Consider the following 21,439-nt stretch of genomic DNA (forward strand, 5'->3'; position numbering starts at 1 on the left):
CACACGCACACACACACCCACCCCACCCCCAAAACTCAAAAGAATGTTATGGTTGACCTAGTCTGTGCGTGTGCTGTATGAGAGTGTTTGTGAGCTTATGTGGGTGCCCACTTCCCTTTCTATTTTGCTCCTGGTTGGAAATTTGGTCCCAGAAATTATTCCAGGAACAGAAGGAGCGAGCTGGAGGGCCGCAGGAGTAGGGGGCGCTACACTTCCAAGGAGCGGACTTTGCAAGCCCCAACCTCCACCCCAGCACTATTGGTGGCCGGGGTCAGGGACACCAGAGAGCGCTCGGCGGGGGCTTCCACAGTGACAGGGCGCCCCCTGTCGGCCGCCAGGCCCGCGGGACCGACCCGAGTCCTCATTTACCCCCGCGATCCCAACCCCGCAGCTCCGGCACCCGAGCACCTTCTCCCCCGCTCTCCCAGTCTCTCCGAAAACGCCTTCGGGGGGACTCGGCCTTTTTGGAGCCCCAACCCCTAAGTTCTGCGCGAACCCAAAACGGCCTCCTGCACCCTGGCGAGGTTCTGGGAGCTCCGGTAGGGTAGGGCTGGATGACGCCGCCTAGAGTCTCGGAGCAGCCGCTCCGGCACCCTCCCGGCACGCCTGCCCCATGGGAATGCGAGCGGGGTCTACGGTTAGCTTTAGGTAGCTGGGAGCGGGACACCAACGGGCTGCGAAGGAAGCAGGGACGTTCAGACAGCCTGGGGTTCGCGTTCCCTTCCAGCTCAGCGGTCTTTGGAGCTCCTCCTTCCCGGAGCTCTGATTTCTAAAGGGTTATCCAGAGTTCTGGCTCAGGCTTGAATGCTGAAGATTGCTCCCGGAGTTTCTCTCCAGGAAAAAGTTCGCGGGGACCTCGGGCTGCAGATGTTTCTCCCAATCCCTCTTTAGTCTACCCTCATGTAGGGCCGAGACCTACAGAGCCCTTCCCTTTCCATTTTGTTAGGTCACCGCCGGCTTCTATAATAAAGCTGCTTTATAACTGAGGACTGTGCTTGGGGTTAGCATGCTATTTTTATTTTGGATGTTGCCTCAATGGCAAAGTCATAAGACTCGAGTTCAAATCCAGGCCTCCTCTGCTCTCCCTGGGAAGAAAACACCCAGGCCATCCAGGTCTCCTAGGCCTTCATCTTGCTGGAACAATCCTGCGTTCCCCTAGCAAAAGTCCTCCCTAGAGCTCTCTTTGTCACATGAAACCAACCAGTGCAGAAGGGGCATCATTGAACAGAACTCAATTTTCCTAAGTGAGAACCCATGAAATACCTAAGGAGAAAAACAATAAAAGTCCCATTAATACTCCAATTCCTAAAACCTTTCAGAGAATAAATACCCAGGCAAGGCCTTGCTCAAAGTTCCCCAACGTGTTTAGGGCAACATAAGGCAGATATGTAGGCAAGATGAAGGCAGAGGGGATGGAAAAGTGACAGCACAGTCTTGGGAAAGTATGCATTTTTACTTTCTTATAAACTTTTTAATTGGTAAAAAAGCAGATGTCCAAACACCCCTTATTCATTCTCTGGATGAATCTCAAGTCTCAATGAAGAAAAGGCATATCGTGTGTCAAAGATTATAATCAACATTTCACTTTCTTTGGGTGGGTTATTATTTCTGAAATGTACTGAAAAATCAGCCAGGCGCAATGGCTCATGCCTGTAATCCCAGCACTTTGGGAGGCTGGGGCGGGCGGATCACCTTAGATCAGGAGTTCAAGACCAGCCTGACGAACATGGTGAAAACCCATCTTTATTAAAAATACGAAATTAACAGGATGTGGTGGCCCATGCCTATAATCCCAGCTACTTCGGGGGCTGAGGCAGGAGAATCGCTTGAACCCGGGAGGCAGAGGTTGCAGTAAGCTGAGATCGCACCATTGCACTCCAGCCTGGGCAACAAGAGCAAAACTCCATCTCAAAAAAAAAAAAAAAAAAAATTAGACCATCAAAATTTGTCTACTTGGCACTGAGCACACCTTCAAACACTTATGTTGGCTTTCAAAGTTCTTGGATGGTCAAAAGACCAGTTGTTTACGGAGAGGGCAATTGAAAAGGTCATTAGCTAAGAACACCTTATCAGAGGGTATTTATGTAAAAGAATAAAAAATTCAGCATGTTGCAGCCTTCAGCAAAGGCTCAGGAAAATGCTGATAAAGGGGGAGGCAAGATGCAACATTTTAAGTTTAATACTGTGTGCACCTGCGTGCAATTTATCTCTCCACCGCAAGATCCACAGGAAAAGATGAAACATACATTTTTAAAATGAGAAAATAAAATGAATTAAATAAATACGATGTTAGTAACCTTGATTATGTTTGGGTGGTAGAATTATATCTTCAATCTATGTTTTTAGAAATATGGGTGGTATCATTTTATATCACTACTTTATTATTACATTCTCTTTTACTATTTTATGGTGAAATATGTAATAAGGATATTGGATCTGATGTTAAGGAAACTTTGGCAAAATAACTTGTGCAAATATTCACTCAGTTCTCATCCTTGAAAGGAGATCAGAGAAGCCACCATACAAACTGACGACAGGTTTGAGTTCTGAAAAACAAGCCCTTATTATTTTGTCTTACTGGTATCAGGGGATGAACTGTGATTTTCCCTGAGTTGAGAGAGGAAGAGAATAAATATTCATGTCAACCACAGGTATTGACTTACCAGGGTGGTTTCTGCATATTGTTTAGGGGAAGGAGACAGACTCTGTCCTCCGGGTGGGGTGCCTTTAAGATGGTTCTGGCACACAGATCTCTTGCTTTATGCATGTAGAATTTGATCGTTGTGCCGAAGGTTGGGTTTCAGTTATGGATTGTCCATCTTTTATGGGATTTCTCAGTGGATGGATTGAGCAGTTGAGGATTCCACTCCCATCTGTGTAGGTCTGTGAAGAAAGCCAGTGCTCTGCCCATTCTGGGCCAGGGACAAATATTTCTGGTATATATTTGACATCCTGTTCACCATTCTTGTGTTTTTAGCACATTTCTGGTATGTGGGACTATTATAGCAGGTAATTAAAATAAGTGGAAGAGATAAAAATAAAAAATGACAAGTTTTAGTAGCAATAACAACATGCCAACGTGAGTGAGAATAAACTTCTCTTTGAGGGATGCTTAAATTAGATGCATCTACATTTGTGGCCCTGGGAGCTATTTCATACATTTGGATGTTATTCTTGGGAGAAATCTCAGTTATTCCTGCCAAACAGGCAAGCAGTAAGCTTCATGAAGGACAAGAGTCATGGGGCGTCAGTCATAGACTACCTGGAGAATCCAAACCCAGGCATTCTTTCTTAGGATACCATTAGGCCTATGAGCTGCTGATTACTTAGTTGGATAAACAAATGCACTTTCAACAAGTATGAAACAATGCAGCATACGAGAGACATGGAGATCAGAAAGAAACCACTAAGTCCTGGGTTTCCTGGCTGATGCTTAGGAAGCAGTTGTTTGCTTCTCGTTTCCATCTCAAATGGTACACAGGCTCTGAATCAACAAAAAGAGCTATATATAACTTGCTCTAATATTAAGCAATGACAAGGATGGGGAGTTTATATGTTTTGGATTCATTCAGCAAATATTTAATGAGCACTTACTATATTCCAGATGGTGGACAAATAGGCAAAGCCATGGGCTTCTAGAAACTAAGTCTGTTTTCCTCTTTTACTTCCACCTTTTCTCCCTTTTTCTGCCACAGGTCCCAGCCTCTTTACTTTTAAGCCTTCTTCCAATCATGACCTTAGAATTTCCAAGTGCTGAAATCCTATTCCAAAGGGAAAATTATACATTTCACCATTCTAAAATAGTCTAGCTGCGGGCAGAGATGGGCTAAAACCCAAGGCGGAGAGCCTGGTTTGACCCAGAATCAATAGAAAAAACAAGGGCTCAGCTGTCATGTAGACAAGCAGCCCTGCGGTAGCCCAATTCTCTCCTGTCGCCATTGGCAATTCCTCTACAATATCAGTTTCCTATCAAAGGGATAACTAGGGGTTTCTAGCTTCCAGGAGAAAGAAGGATGAAGGTGGCCAGAGGTACTGCTGCACGCGGTGGGTGCTGCTTGGGAGCCTCGTCCTGTGTCAAACATAGCTCCTAATGCTTTGTAATGCATGCATTTGCATTATTTAGCTCTTTGTTAATTTTACTCCCAAGAGTAATTCCAGAGGAAGGATTGTGGAGTTCTCTGCAAAAAGGAGAGCTTCAGGGAGGGGTACCATATGACAGCAACAGTGACCCACTAGGACTGGGCGAATGAACTAGGACTGGGATGGCCCCTCACACCCTTATGTGCATAGGAATCCCTTGGTGATCTTGTTAAAATGCAGATTCTGATTCCGCAGGGAGGGGCTTGAGTTTTGCATTCCTAACAAGCTTCCAAGGGATGCTGATGCTGTCAGTCTGGTCCACTGACCACAGGTGGAATAGCACAGCTTTAAAGACCTGTTTCTCTCATGGATCCTGTAGTCTGTCCCTAGCTGGGTGGTGATATATGACTTGATAAAATGAGAAGTACAGCTTCCTTTTCAGCTTCTGCAGGTTCCCTAGCGCATCTACGTCCTTCCCCTCTCAGCTGCTCTGAGCCACACCAACTCTTCTCACAGCCACAGTTCATGGTCCCCAGCCCACAGAAGTCAGAACTTGTCTGTGCAGCCCAAGCAATGTAGTGGTCCTCCCGCAAAGCAGAGCTGCCCACCCCCCATGTCCCCTGTGGTGCATTGTTAGCTCACCCCACACTCCCCCTCCTATGCTGTGTTTTCCGGAGACAGGGACCTCCCTGGTTGACAGGGTAGGAAAGGGGACCTGTGGCAATTATCAGCTCACAATGTGGAAACATCATTTTAAAAGTATATATATATATAAAAGCCAGACTGAGTAGTGTCAGCTGCAACCTCACTGCATCAGCAAACACTCACCAAGACTCTTTTAAATTTTCTCCTTAAGGAAGAGGCCCCAGAGAACACAGACTGATCGTGTCCAGTTGCCCACCTCTGGGGCTGGGCTGGCCCTGAAGGCTATGCAGGGCTTCCCACTCAAAAGAAAAAAGGGATAGGACCGACCTCTCCCAAGCATCCCCTGAACCTCTTCCTTGATCCCAATATGCATTTAAGAAACAAAATAGAAAGATCAAAAAGAAGGGAAAGTGAGGAAGAAATTCCTGCTTATTGAGTTTCAAATGAGATTTTCATGGTCCTCCTGGAAAAGACCTGAGTCTCTTGTGATGGCAACTGGAAATGGGAAATTTCCTCCACAAAATTTGGACTGACATTGAGTTGGCATTGCCTACCCATGCATGAGAAAATAACATTATTAGGAAAAATTAAAACTGAACCCATAGACTTCACAATTACCCCCTTTGTTAAGAAATACAACTGTTCTCCTTAGTGCACCACTCAATTTTTTCCCGACATATATAACAGAAAATGCTCAGAAATTAAAATTTGTGTCTCAAAGATGAGAAGAATTTTTCAAATTAGGCCATTCCCTTAATGCTTATTTAATTTGCAATTTACATTCATAATTAGTGATAAGATAATTTTTCCCTTTGGGGGAATTTAAATGAAGCATTCATTCTGGAAAGGTTCCTTTCCTTCACATATGAACTGCTAAAAGAGACGGAAAATATTTCTTTCTGTGGGCAAATTTAAAAAATTCCTACCATATTTGTAAAGGCACATAAATAATTAATGTAGAAACACTAAAAAATTTAGACCAAGAATTAATCAATGTGTCCTTTTAAGGCAATGTGGATTGGGGATAATAAAACTGGTGAAAAATTATACTAAGCTGCTTTGAGATTTCTGGATGGAACCGGATATAACACGCAAACTTATTTTTCAGTTGTCCCTTTCACACCTGGCTACTAAATCACCCCATAGGTTGCCTCTGTTAGTCTAGAAGGTTGGAATATGTGATGCTGCCTGGGAATGAATTATACTATGTTATATGAAAAATTATGATGTAAGTGACACATAATATTCTCCGGAGGAGTCTACATGAATAAGTCTATACCTTTCAAAAGTTTAGGAGTTTAGATATGCCGTTTAAGTGTGAAATCTGGCAAATTCATTCTCCTAATTCTTCAAAATAAACTGCTAAGTAGATGCTAATGTTGAGAAACATGGGTCAGAGTCTCTTGGGGTGGGAGCTCTGATCTGACACTCACTACCCCCATTCTCATAGTTAAGTAGAAAGTGAAAAGAGACTGTTTTATCTCTACTCACCTGTTTTCTTTCATTCTTTTCTCCCTCTTAACATATTAAATTTAGAAATACAGAATTCTTTCTTCATGTACATTACCCAAGAGTTTCCTTTACCTACCCTCCTCCAAATGACTGAGCGCTCAAAGACTAGAGAGAAGTCAGGGTAGAGGCTAATATTTTCTTCAGACTTGATGATTCATGCAAGCCTTTTACGTAAGGGAGCTCACTTTGTTTTTGGGAAAACTGGGGTGAGGGACATTGATGGCTCACCCAACCCTTCTGATCACAATCTAGGCCCTCTGACCCAAATCTTGACCTGTTTTCATTTTATAATTTTCTTTTTTTTCCCAAAAGGCATTCCTTTAGTTAGATGGAGAAGTTATCAGAAACCTGGGAGAAAAGAAAATACTCAGAGGTAAAGTTTCCAGGTTATTGGAATAGTGTGCATTTGTACGTGTGTGTATGCATATATGTGTATGTATTTAATGTGTGTGTGTGCGCAGTTTATCTACAATATACCCAAGATCTTATTGCTAGTGAAATATAGTTAAATAAACAATAACCCAACTTTAATACATAGTATCGTCTAGCTATTATAAGCAGTGATATCTCTATGAAATAATATAAAAAGTATGATGATTTTATAATGAAGAGCTAAATAGTTGCAGGATATGAGTAATTTGATTTAATTTTTATAAAAATAAACCCTGATTCTGTCACTGCATGGAAAAGGATTGAAGTTTACACATCAAACTATTAATAATGATACACCTAGAGCGTGGGACTTAGGAGGATTGTGAGAGGATTTCCACATTTTACTTTATATCTTCCTTACATTGGACAATAATCTCTTTTGCTTTTGTCATAAAATAATTCTAAACAAACACTGATAAGTGTGGTCTTGGCCACCAGCTAGCTGACATGCTGCACATAATATTTCTGGTTCTTATTAATCAAAACAGACGCTTTTCTGCATCGTCTTTTAGAGAAAATGACCAGGCCCCCTCCCCTGCAGGAAAATAGTTCCTATTTATAAGAGGAAAAATTAAATTCGGAACACCCACAGGCCAGGAGAAGTTAGGTAGGAAAAAGAAACCACTAAGACTTAATAAATCTGACTTAATTTTAAAAAAAAGTGGTTGTCACGGGGCAGACCTAAAGAACCAGCTAGTACTTAAATTGCTGTGGCTCTTAATTGCTTATGGTCCTCAGGAAGTGAAAGGATTGAAATGCAGGCTCTATGTGGCTTCACTTAATTAATATTTATGACTTCAGAAGAAAATTAAATAAGGCAAATGGTGTACTTTTAAACAGCCTGTGGTCATGGTTAGCAGGACTCACAACAAATTCAGAAGCAAGAAATGCAAGCACACTTTGGGCATGCGTGGTTTCAGTTTTCATTTTTTATGCCTGGTGATGCCTCTAATACCAACATCTTGGAACATTATGGTGATTGTTTTCACTTATCATGCTTTGCATGTTTCTTTGTCTTTGTGATTGGTTGTCTGAAGGAAGAGTTTCTTTTTCTGGGGGTGGAGAGATAGGGAGATGCACAAAGATGTTAGCTCTGGAAGCATCTATAATTTCTCAGTGGATGTTTTTAGGATGTATATCTGCCATTTACTGACTTTTTTGCCTTGTTTGATGATTTGAGTTTTTCCATTTTGAGAGCAGAGAGTTGATGAGATAGCATCAGTTCCTGTAATGAGGAATCTGGGCTATAAGTCTGTGTGATAATCAATGTTTATTGAATGGATGGATGGGTAGATGTGTGAGTGGATGGATGGGTGGATGGGAGAATAGAGCACAGATTCTACGTTACTTGCACTTAATAACCCAGTTTACCTGTGAGCACTGGTTTTGAAGAGATAGAATTAGATAATAACAAATCCTAGACGGAAGCTTTTCAAACTTCCATTCGTGACCCATTAATGTGTGTGACAGCAATTTACTTCATTACAAGTACTGGAAAATAAAATAATGGAATAGAAGTTCTCAGTGCATCTCACATAGTAAACAGAGTCTTGGAAAACCTCTGTTTCTGTTATAAATGTGTGTGTCTGCATCAGGATGGAAAATGCATTCCTTACTATGGGTTCTCATCTAGAAAGCCTAAGTGACCGTATACACTGGGAGCTGAGGGTCCATTAGCTCTCCTTGCAAGGAAGCTTCAGTTTTCTCATCTGGAAAAGGGGGATAATAGCAGAAGCCACCTCTTCAGACTAGGTAAGGATGACATGAGTGGAGGCTCATGGTGATGGCTTAGCCCAGGGTCTGGCATATTGAGAACATTTAATCAATGTTTTTTTTTTTTTTTCTCTCCTGTATCCTCTGCAGCTTCTCAGCATTAGAGCTGAGAAAGTTCTCAACATTTTACACAGAGAGATGCATTATACTATGTTTTATAATTTGTCCTCTCAACTCTTACTTAAAACAACCCTCTTAAAAAAATAAACACATTTGCTCAAAATGACACCACACATTTGAAAAGATTATTTCTCATCTCTATACATGATATAGTAGCTGTGCTGAGCTCTGGGCCAAAGACTGCTCCAGAATTAGAAAACATGTTCTACCCACTTGTGACTCTCCCTAGCCAAGAGCCAGACCTTGTCTTCAATTCCATGGCTTTCCCTTCGTTTGAAGGTGAAAGTCAGCATTTCACTTTTACTGCTGTTAATAACTCCCAACTTTTCCATATTTCCATTTTTTTTTCTAAACTCTTTACTACATGCTAACACTGCCTTCATTTTTTCTCTGCCCTCTTCCTGAGGTCGTTTGGTCCTAGAAGCCGCAGCTTCCAAATGTTTTTGCAACCTCCCCATTACCCTCCCCGGTAACATGCTGTTCACCATTCCACTTTCTGATTTCCTTTTCTGTTCCTTTAGTAGTCTCTGCACTTCCCCTCCTCTCCCATCTGTAAAGCCATCTTTCTTCCAAGTGATGTTCTCCAGGTGACCTGAATCTGGCAGAAGCCTCCTCCATCCATCTTTTTAGAAGGACCCTCAGTTACCAGAGCCAGTCTGACACCCTCTTCCATACCAGCTGCTTCAGACCAGCCTGGGGGCCTGCTCTGGGGATGGAACCATTGTCAAGTTTCACCCATCAGCTAAACACATGCCACTTGGATTCATTGCAGGTAACCAAGAAAGTCATACTCTTTAAGCTCACCAACATAGTTACATAGTTCATAAAAAATATTGCTCCATTTTCCAAGGGACTTTCTTAGTTGACGAGTGGGAGCAGAGGTCCCCATGATCAGCAGCTGGTTTGCTCATTGCTGGGAAACACAGAAGACAGGTTGGTCACTGGACAGGGGGTGCAGAACCCAGCGCTGGAGTGCACAGAGGTAGGTTTTGAGAAGGAGAATGCACTTCTTAACTTTCCAATAGCATTACTCAGTATTTTCTTTTCCTTAAATAGTACTTTAGCTCACTTATCAGATTTCAACTTACTTTTACACACAAAAGTATGACTTAAGGTCTTCCCAGGTTCACACGTATAGAATGATCTTTTCTTTTCAGCTGCAGTGCAGTGTGTATATTCCATAGTTCTTTAGTCAGTCTATTACTATTGGTGTCTCAGGTGAGTTCCCCAGAAGCAGAGCCTGAGGAGAGGACTCCTGTGCATGAGAATTACCAAGTCAGTGTGCTTCCCAGAGAGTTCTGTAAGGGAGTGGGGAAGGCAGGGAAGCCCAGTGTGGGCCATTTCAGGCTATGCCCGGCAGAGAGGAGCTTCAGACTGGTCCTGAAGGGGAATCAGGTGTGTGAGTCAGGCTCAGGGCTGCACCCATCATTGGTTTAAGGGCCCTCCTGGGGGCAGGGGTCTCACACATCCCAGGCACGTGAAGCTGTCTATGAGAGTATACCAGGTGGCTCTGAGCACCCAAGAGCAGTCTATGATGAAGAGCTTGCAGGTGCAGAAGCTTGCTGAAAGCCCCACAGCAGATGGCCCTCTCCTTTTTAATTGCAGCCACAGTTGTGACAGGGGTGTGACCTAATGTTGGCCTTAGCTCTTATTTAAAGGCACGTTTGTTTATTTCCCAGAGAAGCTCAGCCAATATTCATTTGACAAACACCAAATCCCTAGTATGCTTCATAAGCTCACATCGCAGCTCATGGGGCAGCATGAATGTCCTCCAGGAGTTCACACAGCTGGGAGTAAACCAGAAATAGGTATGAACACAACAAAATTCATTATTGCAGCAGCAAGACTGTGCACCACTGAGATAATAGCAATTCACTCTTCCTTGGCTGGAAGGGAGGGTTGCTTCTTGCCTGAGGGGCTGATATTTAAGCCAAACACTGGAGGAAAAGAAAGTTTGCCAGGCCGAAAGTGACACAGGGCTCCTGGAGTTGGGGTTGGGGGGCAATGCCAGCACAAAGACAGGGGAGCAACTGGGCAGCGGGTGTTAGGGCAGGAGCTTCCTGGGAAGGGCAGCGAGAACAGCTCGGAGACAAGAAAGAATTGGTCTGAGGAGCTTTCAGGCTAGGGGGTTTGGACTTTTCTCTTGGGAATGGAGAGTCACAGAGTGTTCTGAGCAGGAGAGAAAAGCCCAGGATGGGTTTGCAACAGCTCCTCTCTCAGTAAGGTGGAGGGAAGTGAGATTGAAACCAGGATCACTACTCAGTAGACACTGAGGTGTCACTGGGCTTGTTGGTCTGCTGCTGGGAGTACAGACCACAAGCTGCCTTCAGCTGTCAGCCCTTTCAGGGGTCAACTCAACTGCAGAGAGCACTTCCCTTGAGGTCATGGTCTTTTCTAGGGTGGCCCAAATCCAGTCCTGTTGGATGAGAGTCTACAAGGGTCTGGCCATCTCGGCCAAACTCAGATAACTCTGAGAACTATACCAGCTCTGGGGCTCACCATACGGTTGGCCAAGGCTGCTTTGGGGACCAGATTCTCCCTCTGCTCACTCCTGCCTTCTTTCCATCTCCCCAACCCCTGCCAATTGGCCCCACTGACTGTAAATACACCACATGCTAAACTCCAATTGAGAGGCTGCCTTTTTGGAGCCCAGCTGAGACAACCACTCAGGAGGCTGTAGCACTACCCCAATAGAGAGGATGGGTGTGGGAACATCCCCTCCAGTTTCCACACTCAGTGGAGACAGCTCAGTTCTGGCAGGAGAGATCTACCTCTCTGGTAGATCAGGCCTCTGATGGTTTCTCCAGAAAACTCCAAACCCACACAGACAGGAAAGTGTCAGGTAAAATGAAAACAAAACCTGGGCTCAAAAGTTCTGTGTCTTAGTTTTGGCTCTCCCAGAAATCCACTCTGATGCAAAGATTTGAGTGCAAGCAGGTTATTTGGCCAGGAAATGCTGGTAGGGGAGTGAGGAGGTGAGAGAGGAAAGGGAAGGCAGCCAGGCAGGGGCCTGCCATCAGGCAGGTTACTACTGTGGGCACTGGTGCTTAACTCTGCTGGGACCTCTGGGAGCCAGAGTAGAACATGTGCCTCAGAGTTGTCCCTCGCAAGGGTAGGGGAGCTGAGGTATTTATGCACCAACTCCTGTCAGTCACTGACTGACAATGGCTGCTCAGGTGTCTTAATTCTCCAGGTACTTCCAGTCCTTTGTGGGTAGGATAGAGTTCTGCTGCTAGAAATTATCCTGAAGCACAAAGGTGCACATGGTGGCAGGTGGAAGGTAGGCATGTGGGATATACTTGGGGCTTGGATATTGTCTAAGTTTTAGTGTCTCCATTTCCTAATGGCAAGAGCTTAGAGGCCTCATCCATGCAGAGCTTCAGCTCTTTAGTCATCAAACAAGGATAATGATACATGTGTTTTAATTGTTGTGAGGTTTAAATGTGAATAATATCTTTAAGAATGGCTGAAGGGAGAGACCAGTAGACATATAATATTAATCACATTTCCTGAACTCCCAAACTGCATTCTCAAGTATGGCGAGGCCATGAGTCCCCTTCAACTCATTTAAGATAGAATCAACTTGGCCAGGTGTGGTGGCTCACACCTGTAACCCCAGCAGTTTGGGAGGCCGAGGTGGGTGGATCACGAGGTCAGGAGATCGAGACCATCCTGGCTAACACTGAGAAACCCCGTCTCTACTAAAAATACAAAAAATTAGCTGGTCGTGGGGGCGGGCGCCTGTAGTCCCAGCTACTTGGGAGGCTGAGGCAGGAGAATTGCATGAACCCAGGAGGTGGAGCTTGCAGTGAGCCGAGATCACACCACTGCACTCCAGTCGTGGGTGGTGAGTCACCTGCATTCACCAAAAGTGATATTCTGCCAACGACCTCTGGGCCTATTCAATGAGGTATTGGAAAGATATCTCAGCATTCAGAAATGTTTCTGCCCCATTTTTTAGGGATAACATTTAGGAACAGTGAGGTCAGTGTCACCTGGAGGGTCAGCAGCTGAATGCAGAATGGAGAACGCTTCTTCCTCCCTCAGGATGCTCACTGAGCCCAATACTTCTTTTTTTTTTGAGGAGGAGTTTTTCTCTGTCACCTAGGCTTGAGTGCAGTGGCACAATCTTGGCTCACTGCAATCTCCACCTCTCAGGTTCAAATGATTCTCCTGCCTCAGCCTCTTGTGTAGCTGGGATTATAGGTGTGCCGCAATGCCTGGTTATTTATTTATTTATTTATTTATTATTTTTTGAGACAGAGTTTCGCTCTTGTTGCCCAGGCTGGAGTACAATAGCGTGAGCTTGGCTCACCACAACCTCCAACTCCTGGGTTCAAGGGATTCTTCTGCCTCAGCCTCCTGAGTAGCTGGGATTACAGACATGTGCCACCATGCCCGGTTAATTTTTTTTTTTGTATTTTTAGTAGAGACAGGGTTTCTCCAAGTTGGTCAGGCTGATCTCGAACTCCCAACCTCAGGTGATCTGCCCACCTTGGCCTCCCAAAGTGATGGGATTACAGGCATGAGCCATCGCACCTGGCCCCCAATTTTTGTATTTTTAGTAGAGATGGAGTTTCACTCACCACGTTGGCCAGGATAGTCTCGAACTTTTGACCTCAGGTGATCTGCCCGCTTTGTCATCCCAAAGTGCTGGGATTATAGGCATGAGCCATCGTGCCTGGCCAAGGCTTTTTAAAATTTAATTTAATTTTATTATTATTATCATTACTAGAAGGAGGCATATGGAAATGCCCAATTTGAACAGAAATTTTCTAGAACTATGCATTTCCATTGCTCAGTGGTGAAAGAGTCAGCTAGAGTATTGAGTAATGGTGAACTGTGTTCCCTATTAAATAGAAGGTAAGTGATTTCCCTGCTTTGAGTTTCCTGGTGTGGTGATTCACTTGCAGTGAATAGGGACTCCTGATAAGATACTACCATCACGGAAAATCTTCAAGGAAAGGCTAGATATCTAGCTCTTCCCTGAACACCAGAAGCAAGAAAAGGGACTATACCTGGGGGGCTCAAATAGACTACAGAGGAAAGCACTTATAATTTGACCAGAAGCACTTTTGTGCAAAATACCAGGACTGTGATAATTCCCACCATGTGTGAGAAGAGTCCTCCAGTTTTCAGGGCCATTGCTACAAAGTACTGGTGGAATTTCTCCTGTCCTTGTAAGAACTCTCACGCCTGAGTCTCAGATTTACTTTTAACCAAAAGCCTTTGATTTGATCCCCATGAGGCTAATGGGACCTTAAATCCATCACAAGACTCTTTGGAATTTATCTGGAGATTCCACCTTCTCTGTATTTCTAATCAGTCTCAATGGCTTTTTCTATAATAGAGTTTTATGTTCTAGTCATTAATCATTTTAATTTTTAAAATAGATAACATTTGAAATACTACTTCCCCTTTCCTAAGCTTCTTTCGGACAGCACTGAGTAAGTAAAGCCTTAACTATGCCCTCTGGTTGAAAAAAAAAAAAAAACCCACACATAAACCTGTTATGTTTCAGACTTTATGATCTGAGCATAAAAAGAGCTGAGCCTTTGATTCATATTCTATTCCATCACGAGTACAGCGGTACTGAAGGGATTTGCATGTTTAAAGGAGTGTTCAGAACAACCCATATAATGAATTCTCAAGGGTCTTCGCAGAGGAATTGCTATTCATCTCCACCATTGATGTCTGTGGCGGGGTCTGTGTTCTCTGGGGACATTGAGTGGATGCCAGTGCTCAGCAGCAGCCAGTCATAAGGCATCTGGGTAGAGGCCTCCATCTTGCTTGGACTTGGGAGGGTAGAGAGGGTAGGTTGAATGGCTTGCAGGCTGCACCAGCTGGTGGACAGGTGGTGTGTGCAGGTGTTGAGAGATAGGTGGTGAGGTTGGTTCCTTCCCTTAAACAATTTATTACGGAGCACCCCCTTTCCTAGGAGTCCAAAACCCAGAGGGATCCAATTTCCTGCTTTTAAGCTGGAAATTGCATGGATCACCACATTTTCTTGTGAGAAAAAATGTGAAGGCAACTGGCCTGGGAAGGAAACCTTTGGCCACCAGATTGGTAGGAAATTCTACATTACAATGTTCTAAGGTCTGTCTTTATTAAAACTGCAGCATATCCCAAGTACCTGGAAGGGTTATGGTTGAGTTTACTTAAAATTTGACAAGAAAAGGTGAAGGCACACCAGTCCTGCACGTTGAAAGCTCTGTTTCTCAAAGGGTTGTGTGAGAAGGAGCTGGGACTGGGCTGGGAAAAATACTCAGCTTTGCTTTAGCTTGGTCTTACTCATCAACACCACCTTTTCCTTGCAACTGTGTCAACACAGTGGGCAGGACCTTCTCTGTTAGTCACTACCTTTGATGTCTGGGGAGCTCTGCTTCCCTATCCCCAAGGGTCTCTTATCAGCCCCCTACCAGGCATTCTTTTTCCTCAGGATTCTGTTAGTAATTGCTCCTCCCTGAGACTTCTCATCCAGCCTAACAGGTGGTCTAAACCAATGGTATTCACTGGTTGAAGAGAGAAATTGATGGATAGTAGTGGGAAAGAACATGACCTTTAGACTCAAGACCTTGATTTGAGTCTGATTCTGTCACTTATGAGCTGAGTAGCATTGGGCAGGTACTTAACCTCCCTAGGCCTCAGTTTCCTCATCTTCCTCAAACAAGATCATGCTTTCTCCTTCCTCCAGGCATCATGGAGATTAGATCTGCAATGCACATGATGGTGACTCAGAGTGGGCCTGCTGTAGATATTAATTAGTACCCAGAACACTCAATATGGTTTCTCTGTATGTTGGCTATTGCAGGGTGTAGAGTAGCTGGATGGATCTTCACTTGATTTGGAAGTGGTCTGACTTACATCACATGCTGTGTGGTGCCTGAGAAGCTCCCTTAGGGAGGATCATGAAACAGATGTCATCCATGGCAGCTGCAGGCCTTGCCTTTAAACTCCCAAGCACTCACCTGTGCAGCCAGGTGCCTACTCCAGGAGGAGAAAAGGGTGCCAAGGGTGTATTTCTTTTGAGGGTGGTTAATGTTTCCTCCAGTAAAACTGGATCCTTAACTAGTTGTTATGTCATCAACATCATCATTATATGAAGGAAAATCCTAATATTTTAAGTTGATATCTTAGAGGGCAATCATATTCTCCCACAGAAAATTCCGAGTTACAGAGAAGACCAATTTTTCTAACTCAAGGCAAGCACTTTTTTTTTTTTTTTTTTAGTGGTTATTTCTAAAGAAAGAGAAACAAGCTTACTCTAGGCATTCTCCTTCTCAACAGCTTGGGAAAGACATTGGACATAGACTCAAATGACCCAGCTTTGCCCCAGCTCTGTCTCTTGGGAGCTGGGTGACTCTGAGTCAATTGGTTAATTTTACTGAGCCTCAGAAGCTTAACCTTTTAAGATAGAGTGAACACATCCGGTTGTCCAGAGACTGTGAAGGTGGCATGAGATCAGTGGAGGGTAGGAGCTTTGCCAGGCTTTGGTTGTCCCACAGCTTGGGGGACATGGACATAGGGAAGTACATGCTGAACAGGTCTCAGAATTCATCTCAAAAACCATAAACCTTACTGGGCATGGAAAGGGTTTGGTTCTTCCCAGGGGTTTGGTTCTTGCAGAGATACACATTTGTTGATGATGAATAGGAGAGCAAATTTTTATTATTGAAAATATTGAACCGGTGCCTTTGTCGCCTCATCAATCATATTCTCTTTCAACCCATCCACTGTGAAAGTGAAAGGGAATCCGTGAGGGACAGGTTGAGGAGTTTTTCCTAGATCCGTGCATTAGTGCCCAGGAGCCACCCGAAGGTCTTATTACACATTCTGAATCAGAAGGTCTGGAGTGAGGAGGGGAGAGCTGAGAGTCAGCATTTTTTACAAGCCCCCAGGTGATGCTAATCTCCTATTCCAAGGGCCACTCTTTGAGAGTCTAAGGCTAAGAACAAAATGCCTTTGACCTACTTTGAGCTTTAGTTTTCTCCTTCTTGAGCCCACAGCAGAGAAATAATCCTAAAACCAGGTTTTGGGGAAAGAGAAAAAAAAATTTAAACTCCCAAATCCTCCCTTACATATCCAGAATGAGGATTGACAGACTCAGACCCTAGAGGTTTTCCATGAGCCATGACAAGGGGAGGTTACAGGAGGCCATGTGAAAGCACTGCAGGCAACAAGAAGCAGATAGGAATATCTTCCTGATTTTTGAGAGGAGGGCCAGAGGAAGAAGGAGAGGAGTAGTTGGGGCCCAGGCTAGCTGTCCTTAGGGCCGATCTCAGGAAGAGGGAGGGTGGGGAAACACCTAGGAGGTATTTTGTGAGACTCAAGAGACACTTGAACACATGCTCCTGTTTCCCTCCCCAGCACGACACCCCAACACGGCAGCTCTACAACGGCAAGGATGGGCATGGGTTTGGGATGCGGGGTTTTGACACTGTGTGTTGTCTTCTTCACCTCCTCCATGGTGAGGAAGAGAGCCGGGCATTGCTATGGGCGTTGTGGGGGTGAGTGCAGTCCCTGAGGGATGAGGCCATCGTGCCTGCTGTGGGTTGGATCCTCAGTCCCCCTAAGGTGAAAGGGAGCCATGTGTGTGGACTCTCCCCCCAACAGTCCTGATCCAGGCCCATGCTCAACAGACACTTCAGCAAAAGGAACTCACATAGTTGTCCCCAAAGAACCAGGCAGAACCGGCACTCTGCAATGGCACCAGAGGATATTGTCTCGACCAGGGGAGGGGAGATGCTCTTTACCTGGGAGCCACAAATACAGGAGCTCTGCATAGGGACCAGGCCTCCCCTAACACCTGAAGGGACATAAGCATTTCCTGGAGGCACCTTGAAGAGGCACAAGAAGGATAAACAGCTATAGTGGAAGGTGGCTTTAGAATAGATAGCCTAAGAGGCTGACTGATGCGGCTTACACAGAGGAGGCTGTTTCTCTCCACAAGCCAGCTTGCGCAGCTTCCCCCAGTCATTACAGGGAAAAAAATGGGAGGAACTTCAAAGCTGAGTCCAATTATAGGAAATAAAGAAGTCATTTTTTTCTTGGCACACGGGAACAGTGGTGTGGAATGTCAGTCCTGCTATAGTACCATTTAATCAATACACAAAACTAAATCTTACCACACTAAAATAAAACTGTTTAATTCGTATGCTTTATACTATGCATTTTACCTAATAACCATGACAGTAAATGAGATATTTTATCATCTTTTAAGATTGAACATTGTGTTACACATATTTCCATATATTGTCTAGATTTCTTATTCTTTATTTTGTTATATTCAACCTTGTTAACATTTAGTGTGAAAAATGGCAAACGTGTTTATGTGTGAATGTGTATATACATTTTGTATGTAATATATATGCTGTTATGTGCTTAGTTGTGTCCACCTAAAATTTATATGTTAAAGTCCTAACCCCCAGTACCCAAGAAGGTGACTGTATTTGGAGATAGATAGGACCTTCAAAGAGGTAACTAAGTTTAAATGAGGTCATTTAATGGATGGGGCCTATTTAATATTAGGATGCAGACACACACAGAGAGAAGAACATGTAAGATGTCCATCTGCAAGCCAAGGAGAGAGGCTTCAGGAGAAAGCAACCCTGCTCACACTTTGATCACAGACTTGTGGCCTCCAGAATGGTAAGAAAATACATTTCTGTTGTTTAAGCCTCCCAGGCTATGGTACTTTGTTATGGCAGCCCTAGCAATTGAATACAGAGAGTAATATACCTATTAGACATACATGTCAATGTTCCTTTTACAGGAAATGATGAACTCAGCAGTAATTTAATAAGAGATGACTTAGAATTGTAAATTCTTGCCCACTCATATGATGAATATTTATTGGGGACCTTCTGTGGATGAGCTGTGGCACACATGATCTGCTCCCTCACATGTACACCTATAAATTCACCCAACACATGGTGATTTGGGTTGCTAGATGAGAGGCAAGCAAATTGCTTTTGAGAGAGGAGGCTCAGTGAAGTGGCATTTAAGCTAGGTTTGGATGGGAGAGACAGAAAACATCCCATTTGGGAGGAATGCATGAGAAATAATATGGAGCAAAGACGTAGACATGTTCTGGAAATAGTGACTGGATAGTAGGGTGGGAATATGGACAGATCATAAGGGGAGGGTGAGAGATGGCCAGGGAGGTCAGGGACTGGCCATATTGTGCTGGACCTTGAAAGCCAGGCCCAAAATCCTTGTTTCTTTTTTAACAGGGAATGACGAGTAACAGAATTTTTCAAAGCTGGGAAGTCACATGATTAAAGTGGTAGATTAACCTGCTAGAAACATCTAGAATGTAGAGCGAGGGTGCACTAGAAATAGGAAAAGAGATGGACTTTGCAGTAATCCAGATGCAAGGCAACTGAGAAGAGGGCAGGAACAGGAGGCGTCCAGGAGCCGGAGAAAAGAGGATGCTCGGGACCTGGCAGCTTCCTTTTCATCTCTAGGTAAATTAAATACTTTCCCACAGTTTGGTGCCCTTCATGGTGCTGCTACCTGCCAGGCTTGAGAGAGTGAGAAGCTGGAGGTCTCTGCCTTTTCTGTGGCTGCCCAGGACAAACCTCATTGGTTCTGCTGAATGAGCATCATTAGCGTATTTATACTAGAACTCAGTTCCAGATAGCAGCATTTGAGAATCAAGATAAGAGAGTGTTATTATTAGTGGGAAATCAGTGGGCCAGTGGAAGAGCTAGAATAGTGAATGACAATTGTCTTGCTGGTTACTCTCAGCATTGGCACAAAGGGATGTGGTGTTGGGCTAACTTAATTTACACTCAAATATTTTGTCCTCCCACTGGCTGAAGTTCCACTGCACAGAGATTATGCTTTGGGTCATGTGGCTCTCGTGAGGTGAATGTCCTTTATGAAGAACGAGAACTAAGACTCTCTAGGACCGGCTGGGATAAGGCCTTGGACGTGGTGTCTATCTGGTTCTAGCCCCTTGAGATGGAGCCATCTATTCCACATTAGCCTGTTCAAACAGGGCCTCCAGCATGCTGTCTTGGATTTACGCTAAAATTCTAATCTCTTGATGAAGATTTTGGTGGCTACAAATTGCTGCTCTTCCTCTGGGCACTGGAATGGATGGGTGTCCTGGTTTGGATTTTCTAGCTCAGCCCTAAAGAGGAAGAAGATGTCTGCTAAAGAAGAAGGCTTTGCCTGGAGTTTCTGGTGCTGGCAATTGTCTTGGGCCCAGTCTTGAACTAATAGGTTCAACTTCATCCCCTGGCCACAGGTATAAACTCAAGAGTGAACTCTTTATGCCATGTAAGCCACACAGGCTGCAGGTATTAGAAAAAGAGCTGCAGTACTCTTCTGAAAAGTCATCTCTGCTCTCCTTTCCTGAAGGTGGTGGAAGAAACTTGTAATCATGAGAGCTGCTGGGATCCATTTGCAACCCTGCATGATGCTGACCACACAGAAAGAAGACGAGAAAAACAGAATCCAGAGGCCTTGACGTTCTTACTGGGCCCCAGTATCAAAAACTCAAAATCTTCCCTACCTCTGGACTTCCAGTTATGTGATCCCTGAAAGGCATCCACGTGTGGCCTTTCCCAGTAAGGCTTTAGTTAGGTTAGCTAAAATGTTAGCAAAGTCTAATCTTATTGGCAGAAAAAAAATTGCCTTTTACTATGTTTGTACCTTTCAAAGACCTCATAGCCCAGCAGACTTCATAAATGCTGGTGAATTTCTTTCAAACCATTGTCAAATAAAACCTCCCATCTCCAATTAGCATAATGTCTCCATTCTGAAAGTCCAGGAGGCTTCTTTATTTTTTTATTCTAAAAATATCTATACCAGGATTGCAACAATTATGAGGACTACTAACAAGAAAAACTCCTGAAACTTTTGAGAATGGGATTTGCATTTGCAAAATGATTTGCAACCAAACCTGCCAGGTAGCACTTCACGGAAATCAAAAAATGGGTTTTGAATATCGAGATTATATTTTTTGGCATCCAAATTCGTAGTAAAATCACCTTTCTAGCTGTCTGCAGTAGATGTGACTAAACTCTCAGAATAGCTTCCACAAGTGCTGAATACTTTTGATAAAAGTCGATGTAGCTGGAACACAGTCACATTTGATTGACTTACCTTAATTCTCTAAATCAGCTTATTGCCCAAACAGCTCCTCAATTCGGGTGTCCCCATGCTGCGGCCACCTTCTCTAGTTGCCAGAGCCCGCTTCTCCACCCTAAATAACTGCGACTGCGGCAGAGGCATTTGGGTTGGTTTAAGACGGCAGTATATCCCCCTGTTTCTTCATTCAGGATTTCTTTCCTTCAAAGGAGACTTTGTGTTTCCCAAGTTTCCTTCTTCTGCTTGTATGAATCTAAAATGAATCTGAACTAAAAGTACTTGTTGAGTGGTTATGCTCCCAACTGTAATTTGGAGTCAAGGTATGAATATTTTATATTCAAAGAGTCACTGAAGATTTATAGGAGGCTTTTAAAAATAAAATGAATACACTCATTTTGTTGGCTCAGGTAGACTATAGCTGGGGGAAAACAAAAATACAGGATGAGCCCTCAATCATGAGTCTTTAAAAAATGAATCAGGATTTGTGTTTTGGGATAATCAGGAGTCCCTGTGGTGAGTACACAGTGTCCTTTGGAGGAAAGAAATACCAGCCTGAAGGAGAACCGGGAAACAAAAACAAAAGCCACCCAAATGCTCCAATCTCGTTTTAAACCAACCCAAATTCCAGAGGTGCAGTTTCAGAAGGGAGCTCTTCATACCCTGGCAGAAATTAGGTGTCAAGCTAGAGAGCCAGTATTCAGATGCCTGTGGCTTCCTTTCACTGCAAAAATAGATTTAAAAAATAATCCAGTCTTTGGCATATTTTCTCCGAGACGGA

At 43.9% G+C, this 21,439-nt stretch overlaps 1 long non-coding RNA gene across 1 annotated transcript; it reads right to left on the reverse strand.

The window, feature by feature from the left end:
- Window positions 1-995: 995 nt before the first annotated feature.
- LOC104003540 (uncharacterized) lies at window positions 996-20,848 on the reverse strand. The gene is made up of 3 exons (XR_676172.2): window positions 20,677-20,848; window positions 2,664-2,883; window positions 996-1,263 (listed from the first exon to the last, which is right to left on the reverse strand). It is a non-coding gene; the product is annotated as an uncharacterized LOC104003540 (long non-coding RNA).
- Between the last annotated feature and the right edge of the window lie 591 nt (window positions 20,849-21,439).

Source organism: Pan troglodytes, chromosome 21, assembly GCF_028858775.2.
Source record: "Pan troglodytes isolate AG18354 chromosome 21, NHGRI_mPanTro3-v2.0_pri, whole genome shotgun sequence".
Taxonomy (NCBI): Eukaryota; Metazoa; Chordata; class Mammalia; order Primates; family Hominidae; genus Pan; species Pan troglodytes.